This window comes from Hippopotamus amphibius, chromosome X, assembly GCF_030028045.1.
Source record: "Hippopotamus amphibius kiboko isolate mHipAmp2 chromosome X, mHipAmp2.hap2, whole genome shotgun sequence".
NCBI lineage: Eukaryota > Metazoa > Chordata > Mammalia > Artiodactyla > Hippopotamidae > Hippopotamus > Hippopotamus amphibius.
Genome location: NC_080203.1, coordinates 104,232,626 through 104,242,125, shown reverse-complemented (window position 1 = coordinate 104,242,125; position 9,500 = coordinate 104,232,626).

Below are 9,500 nucleotides of genomic sequence, written 5' to 3'. Positions count from 1 at the left end.
TGGCACATGGGCTTAGTTGCTCCTCGGCATGTGGATCTTCCGAGAGCAGGGATCAAACCTATGTCCCCTGCATTGGCAGGCAGATTCTTAACCACTGCACCACCAGGGAAGTCCATGGTTCAATATTTTAAAAGAAGTATTTTTAAATCTTCATCAGGCAAATCACATATCTCCATTTCTTTGGGGTCACTTACCAGAAAATGTGTTCCTTTGGTAGTATCATGCTTTCCCAATTTTTTTCATGTTCCTTGAAGTCTTGCATTACTGAGTTTGCATTTGAAGAAACAGTCACCTCTTGCGGTCTTTACTGACTGATTTCAGGACAAAAATACCTTCCTTCAACCATATTAGGGATTCTGCAGCTTTCTCAGATCTTTTCTGTGGGTATGCCTGCTCCACACTTCTTATTCCTTCTTGTGGGGAGACTCTTGAAATTTTATACCTTCTATCAATTCCACAAAGCCAGTCCAGGTGCTGATAGCTTCCTGTTGGCTCACTTTCCAATCATGTTGTTATATTACTCATCACATCATGATATATTTGGATGGGAAGACTTCTTCCTCAACCAGATGTGAACTCATTTAAGTCAGGCCTGTGTCTTCATTTTTTGCACTCTAATTCATGGAAAATTCCTGGAGTACTGTAGCAGCCGCGCTATAAATATTGGTGTAATAAATAAAATGAAGATTCATAATTAGAAGCAACCTCAAACCCACAGTTGTATCATCATTTGGAGATATTTCAGAAACCTGTCTATGGCATACATTCATAACTGACAGAGTGCAAGTTGATGTTAATTCTCTAATTCAATTTTGCAATATGTATCAAGAGCTTTGAAATATTATTCTTTGAGCCCTAAATTCTACTTTAAAAAGTAGTCTTCAGAGAGAAATTATAGATCCCAAAATAAACACAAGTTTTTTTTCAATTTTGACAGTTACCCAGCTCAAAATAATTTAAACAAAAAGTGGAAATGTGGCTGTTCCTACAGCTAGAAAGACTACAAAGGAAATTCTCAAAACTGAAGGAGGAGTTACAATCCCCAGGGCCCAAGGTCAGGCAGCAAGGACCAGTATATACCAGGACATTCCTGCACTTCGTCTGTCATTTCTCTCTGCTCATTTTACTTGACTTCACTCTTCAGATAGATTTCCTCTCAAAGAAGAAAATGCGAACCCCAGCAACTGCAGGTTTCCACCCTGTCTGCTTTAGCAAATCCAGAGATAAAAGAGCATTTCTTCCCTTATTCGCCCTGCATCTATATCAAACCAGAAAATGTCTTGGACTGACCTACTTATGTCATGAAAACACCCCGTGACTAATTATTGTTTCCAAGATAGTGTGGTAGAGGGTGTTGGTGAGCCAAGACAAAGATGCAAGATGATTTAAAAGAGAAATGCATAAAGCATGTGTCTGCTGTGAGTTAGAGGATTATATTCCAGCACGTGCACCACATTACAATATTAAAAAATGTTTAAAACAGGTTCTTCACTATAGTGATGTGGTTAAATAAATTATGTATTATATGAGTGCAGCAAAACATTATACAACCATTAAAGTTCCTTTTACAGAATGTTTAAGGATATGAAAAGATGTTCATGATAATATAACAAAAACAAAAAGATAAAAAATATTTCTAAGAAACAAACCAAAATAATGGAAGTTATCTTTAGAATATAGAACTATAGGTTATTTTATTTTCTTCTTTACGATTCTGGATCTTCTGAATTTTCTACACTGATCATTAATTTTACAATAAAAATATTTGTACAACACCTGATATGTATCAGGAAGTAGGATATACTGGCTGATCATAGGGCTGTCAGATAAGTTTGTAGGCCTGGTAGAAAAACTGTATGGAAGTACAATAGTGTTGGTTTCACTACCATCCTTACTTCTGGGTCTAAAGTACTGATTGAAACTTGGGGTTATAGGAATGATATGTTTGTGGTTCTTATTAGAACCTGTTATAGAAGTATGTGGGTATTGCCAGAATCTCTATGGAATTGACCTTTGAGCTAAGTCATCTATGAATGAATATCCCATTTGTAACATGTTCAAAAACAAAGCCAAATTATCTACGTTTGTGGACAGTGCATGTTGAGGAAAATTTTTATATTCAAATACATTGTATATCAAGTGACAGTACAATCCTGGATCTCATTGCCAAATGGGAACATTATGAAGCAATGAACCTATATTTTATTTTATTTTATTTTATTCCAGCTTTATTTTATTGAGGTATAATTGACAAATTAAAATTGTATATAATTTAAGGTATACAGCATTGCAATTTGATATACACACACACACACACATACATGTGAAATGATTACCACAATGAAACTAATTAACACATCTATCACCTCACATAGTTACCATTTTTTGTGTGTGGTGAGACTACTTAAGATCTACTCTTTTAGCAGATTTAAAATATACACTATAGTGTTATTAACTATAGTCACCATGCTGTAGGTCAGATCTCCAGAACTTATTTACCTCACAACTGAAAGTTTATACTCTTTGACTGACATCTCTCCATTTCTGTCATCTTCAAGCCCCTGGTAACCCACTGTTCTACTCTCTCCTTCTGTGAGTTTGACTTTTTTTAGATTTCATATATAAGTGAGGTTATATACTCTTTGCTTTGTCATGTGCACCAAGAATACACAATGAGAAGTTTATAACTGCAAGTTTATACCTTTTGACCACCTTCATCCATTTCCACCTTCACCCATTTCACCCAGTTATAAAGTAAATAAATCATGGAAACATAATATGTAGCATGGTGACTGTAGTTAATAATACTGTCTTGCATACTTGAAAGTTGCTAAGAGAGTAAATCTTTAAAGTTCTCATTATGAGAAAAAAAAATCGTAGCTATGTATAGTGACAGATGCTAACTAGATTTATTTTGGTGGTCATTTCACAATACATACAAATATCAAACCATTCTGATGTGCACCTGAAATGAATATAATGTTTTGTGTCAGTTATATCGCAATTTTAAAAAAGAATGCACAATGGGGAAAGGAGAGTCTCTTCAATAAACGTTGTTTGGGAAATGGTATACGGAAACGCAAAAGAATGAAATTATACCCTTATCCCATACCATACACAAAAATCAACTCAAAATGGATTAAAGACCTAAATTTAAGACTGGAAACCATAAAATTCCTAGAAGAAAATGTACAGGAAAAACTCCTTGACATTGGTCTTAGCAATGAATTTTTGGATATGACACCAAAAGCCCAGGCAACAAAAGCAAAGATAAACAAGTGAGACTACGTTAAACTAAAAAGCTTCTGCACAGCAAAAGGAACAGTCACCAACGAAATGAAAAGGCAACCTACAGAATGGGGGAAACATTTGCAAATCGTATACCTAATAAGCAATAAACATTTTAAATGGCATGCGCTCATTTATGGAAGTCTTATATTTTCCATTGGGAGAATTAATATAAAATCCCATGGTCTAATACCGTAAGGTGAAAAAGTATGAAAGCAGGTCAAAGAAATCAAGTTATTCTTCTGGCAGACTCAAGAGAGAACTAAAGGTGTTCTTAATCTACTAAGTGTAAAAATACTGATTGTAAGTGGCAACCACAAGAAATTTGAATTGCTCAACATTGATATCTCCACGAGTTATACTGACTTCAGGGGAGGAAGATATTGTTAAGTTTCTCAAGTATCTAGTTGAAAATTTTTTGAAAGTGTGAAAGTCTTAGTCATAAACATGTCTTATTTCACTGGAAACTTGGCAGAAATCCCAGCTATAAATGAGCAAATGAATGTCATAAAGATGAGAAAGCATTTAGTGGGAAGGAGTGCCTGTGTATTTATGCTGAAACTAAAGGAGTTTTCTTTTTTATTGTGTGAATATTTAAATAATGTTAATAGCTTGTGAAATTTCTTTTTACTTAGGTCACTGATAATAATAAGAAAATGTTCCAAATACAGACAAATGAGAACTCTTTCTTAGACATCTGCTTTTCACCTCTATTACATAAAAATTGAAGCCATATGAGGATTCGAGCTGAGTTATTTACTACCTCAACTCGTGGACAATTGCCACTCCTACACGACAGTTTGGGCTTTAAAGATCTAGTAGAAGATAAAATGAAATACATCCTGACAACTCTGAAGGGAAAATGGGTCATTCTTATTGTTCAATTCTTTTGGTTTGAGCTCCCTTACAGAACTCATATCCCCTTTAAATACAGCTGCCACCAGTCAATATGATCTTTTTTAATGCATTTTTTCTGGTCCTGATTTACTTTTTTTTAATTAATTAATATATTTATTGGCTGTATTGGATCTTCATTGCTGTGGGCGGGCTTTCTCTAGTTGCGGCAAGCGGGAGCTACTCTTCTTTGTGGTGCGTGGGCTTCTCATTGCAGTGGCTTCTCTTGTTGCAGAGAACGGGCTCTAGGCACATGGGCTTCAGTATTTGTGGCATGTGGGCTCAGTATTTGTGGCACCTGGGCTTAGTTGCTCTGCGGCATGTAGGATCTTCCCAGACCAGGGATCCAACCCGTGACCCCTGCATTTGCAGGTGGATTCCCAACCACTGCGCCATCAGGGAAGTCCCCTGGTCCTGATTTACTGAACTTTGGCCACAAATTGCATTGTATTTAGGGCCACTCCATCTCACTTCTACACTTGGAGCATGTGTCTAGAAGAGAACAGAAACAAAACGGGCAAAAACGCAAAAATCAAAATAAAATAAAACCCCACACTAAAACATCACCCTTCATCTTTCTTTACATTCTTGGCTTGTCTGAGTCCTTCCTTCCTTTTATGGCACATGACTTGTCCCATCTCCAAACATTTGATATCTGTTGCCACTTTTTAATCATATTTACCGCATACATCTCATCAATAGTTACACTGACCAGTTTGTTTTCCAAATCTCAGTAATCACTGTCCTTCATTGCATGATGTCTTGAGAACTACTTTTTCAAATATTTTGGCCAGTTTTTTTTTAAAGTTTGTTTTATGTGAAAGGGTAAATCTAGTCCTTATTAATATATCTTGACTGAAAGCATAAGTATGGTGCCATTTTTTAAAAATATGATCTTTTATGCCTCTAATCGCACTGAAAGTCAGGCTGGTCAGTTCTCTTTTTAATGTTCTCTGGGGATCATCCCTCCTTTCTGAAGCCCTCAGTTAAGTCTGAGTTCACACCACCTACAGGAAAACAACATCCTGATCACTGGCACTTCCACCATTTACATCTCCCTTTGCCAACCTGCCTTAAACAATATGGCCCTGATCAGCAACCCTAGTGATCTCAAGGAGACAGCAGTGAGCAGTGGCTTGAAGTGAAATCTTAGTTCCCTGCCCAGGAATTGAACCTAGGTAGCCTGGGCGAAAACCAGGAATCCTAGCCACCAGTCCACCAGGGGCGAGAGGCTAGAAGCAAAGTGGCCCTGGCTCTTGCCCCTGTTGAAGAATGAATTTCTCAAGGAGGCAACAACTGTAAAAACACATACAGAGGTTATTATTAGAGACACAGCACAACAAGTGGGAGAGCAGACAGAGAAACAGTTTATTTAACACAGAAGCAAGGCAGAGATACACACCCAGAGAGAAAGGGTATGGGCATCCTCCCTAATGAAGAGGAAGGCACCAGAGAGGTGATTCAAGTCATTTATATAGGGCACTTCTTCCAGGTGTTTGTTTACCTTTGGCCAGTGATCTCACTTCTTTTTCCACACCTGACCTGTCCTAGATCCTTTCCCGACATGTGTGTGCATCTTTTTGCCAAGATGGATTCCAGCACCGAGGCCTATGGGAAGGTTGACACCACCTATTATGGGCTGGCGCCACCTCCCTTTTTAACCCCCAAGGAGCCTTTCTGCACATGTGTAGTCAGGTAGGTCTCCTTGACCTCAAGAAAGAGAAATATGTGGTCTCCTTATCTTTTATCCAAGCAGGACTCAGCTCCTCTTTGCTCCTGCTGTTATCTTTATCTTGGAGTATTTGTCCACAGCGGACAGATTCTAGCTGCTCAGCCTGGGGCCCATCTATTGCCTGCTTCACTAGCACTTATGAGTTCCAAGTCACAGTATAAGCAGTGACCATGGAGGATGTGCTTTGCATCAAAGAGCTTTCTCTCTGATTTTCATTTGGGTCTGTTGATGCAAAACCAGATGGCAAGTGGAGGAAATCCTTTGAATAATTAAGCCAAGAAAACACCATAGCCTCCATTTGTTGGATGTTTCAGATAAATAGTATTTGAGCTTGATATGTGTGGAATTGCCTAAATGCTCCATTTTGTAGCTCACTTGTGGGAACAGATCAAGCCTTCAAGTTCCCCTGGTGTGTATGCTTCTTACTGAAAGTAGTGTCTTATTTTTATTTTTTTCTTCACAGTTAAATAACATAAGCTTACTATAGAAAAATGGTACAAATCAACCCGTTTGCAAGGCAGAAATAGAGACACAGGTGTAGAGAACAAACATATGGACGCCAAGTGGGGAAAGCAGGGAGGGTTGGGGGGGAATGAATTGGGAGATTGGGATACCAAATTGCACACTCTAAATATATGCAGTTTATTGTCTGTTAACCGTATCTCAATAAAAGTTCTTAAAAATAAATAAATAAATAAATAAATAACATAAGCTTAAGAATGTGGAATGGAGTGGGGAAGAGCCAAATATGTAATTTTATGAGTAAAAGCACTTGAAATTAAATCATCTCGGGGAATTAATTCGCATAGAAAACTGACATCTACAACTTGATGTGACAAATATATGCCAGTTTCTGGTTGACTCTGTATTTCTTAAGCATATACTGTAGAAGAAGTTGTTTGTGGTATTCGTATTTCTGATGTCTAGGGCATTGGGTATCATGTTTCAGATGATCAATGAATGCTAAATGAAGGAAATAAGTGGATCACTGTGGTGCTCTCATTTCTGTGGCCTTCAAAAGACTAAAGGGATTTTTGAGTAGTTTATATACCAATGATCCATGAATTCATTAGCTTATTCTCAGAGGGAAAATATTAGAACAATCCAGTGAACATTTGGTAGATTCAGCTTCTGCTTTTTTCATGTGCTCTCTCTTCCAAAAACTTTTTAATAACAAAATTACTCAGGTAAAGACAGCATATTCTAAAGTTTTAAGCTAACGTTGGTTCCTAAGCATCCTTCAAATCAACTTCGAGTGTATCCTGGCAGATCGAGGGAGGCTATGTAGCTGCAGATATTGGCAACTCTGATCTCCAGGGAACAGGAGTGAGTTCACTGCAGAGTCTGGCCCATTTCTAACCCCACCAGGGAAAGTGAAGGGCTTCTGCTACTCTGACTGGGAACCCTGCCCTCACTTCTCGGTGGAAGAAGAGATTATACGGTTAGCTCATTTTACACGTGGTGATGTGACAAGGCATAAAGCCCTAGAACTACAGGGTTTTGTTTTCAGGATTACTAAGCAAGTCCCTTTAATAAAGGAAGAGAGAAATATCTCTCTTTGCAACTTGACAGGCAAAGATTTATTTTCTCATCTTGAACTGGGTCCATTGTGTTTATGGATGGAGAGACTGAGCTCAGAGGTGACAGCCTTAAACATGGCCTATCACAGAGGCCAGCATCAGGCCCTGCTATAACTACACTGGCTCGCTGGCCAGGGCTTGCAAGGCAAAGCCAAAGGCTCACTTCGGGAGCCATTCAGGTTTCATGTTGGAGCATTTAGAAAGGGGAAAGCCAGAGGTACATAGACCTTTTAAAGGCCATTTAAGATTGCTAACATATAGGAGGAAAATACAGTGTGCTGAGAATTATAAGAAGCTTTGGTCCTCTCAAATTTTCCACAGCCTTCATGAGGAGGGCCATGAGTAGGGAGGACAGGAAAGGGACACTGCTTACTAGGCTTTGGCATGAACAATTGAGTCCAAAAGACCATGGCTGTTCTCTGAAGAGGACTCTAGTAAATCATCCACTTCGGCTCATATCTCTGTTCCATTTCTTTGGTCTAATGAAAAAGAACAAATGGTGGGCCCTACAAGATGAAAACTAAGATGTTGTGACTCCAGTTTAAATTATGGAAGCACTTCAGTATTGTCTTTTAAGCTGTAGTCTACCTTAGCCTTGTAGAGAGTATAAAACCAAGAGGCACTACTGTTAACTTATAAAGAAAAATCAGCATCCCTGGTGTGGTGTGTAAATGAGGCACGTACTGTCTGTGAGGTGAGGTTGTGAGAAAAGGAAAATAAAAATAATAATAGAGGCATAGGGAAAATGATAGTTTTATTAAATGGCCTGAGAGATATCTCAGAGTTGTAGCATTTTTTGTAAACAAGTAGTCTGTATGTGTTGTCAAAATGCAAAGGAGACCGACATATCACTCCATGCCCAGATCTGGAGGATGATATAAAAGCAAAAGAAAATAATTGAGTATAAACTTTGAACCCCAAATTAATAAATATTTTAAAGAATAGTATAGAGATCTCCTTCTTCCTTGGGACCATAGAACTTGCTGACTTAATGCAAATCACAGACGGTTGCTAGGCAATGCCTGTCCTGATGCCAGTCAGGTGATTCTATTATTCTTTGTAGAGTGTCTCTCTGCTTTCTGAGACTATGTATAGCATTTTGTCCTTCAAGAATGTGATAATACTGCTTTTAGAAAAACCATTTAACGTTATGAAATCTCAAATATATATACTTTTCTTGAGAATTAAATATGTGTATTCCTGTCAAAATCAAATCTAAAGGTTTTTAGAAAAGAAGATAAAATAGGGAAATGTCAATATTGGAGATTGCTTTCCATGAGCTGATTAGGGAAATGGGGATTAACACTGATGCTAATGCAATTTGTGTGCAGAACTCCTTTTAACATATGTCCCTGCCATCTGCCAAAGTCTCATGGTCTCCAGGGGACAAACCCCATTACTCAGTGCATTTCAGAGTGCTGAGGACAGAAATCTAAGTGAATATATGGAAAACTAATTTTGAAATTGTACTTTCATATTGAGAATCACCTCATTCTTCCCATAACACCATGCTCATATTTTTTAATAACATATGTCATATTCTTTATTCACTGGTCTATCTCTGACTGAACGTCAGCTCCCTGAATTTGGTGGTTTTCTCCTTGTGCTTCCTGTATTGGTGGAGCCCAGCATCATGTTTCATACATAGTCTGGGGTATATAAATGTTTGCTGGGAACCAGATTCACACAGATGCAATTATACTAGCAAAAATTTAGTGCAAGCTTAGTTTCATCTCAGCTCTGCCATGCGTTTTCTCTTTGGACATAAAATGTTCTTCCTAAAAATATTTTAACTTTGAATTTTAATTTTGTGAATAAACTAAAATAAGTTATATATTTTATATCTGACTTCGGGGATACAAATAGCCTAATCTATACAAAGAAACATTTGCACTTCTAAGTTTTAGCACAAACACTAAAGAGCTTGGAAGTCGTCATACCCATCCTTACAATCAGAAGAAGCTGGACAGACTGGAAATTAATGACTTTTCTCGGACCCACCAAAG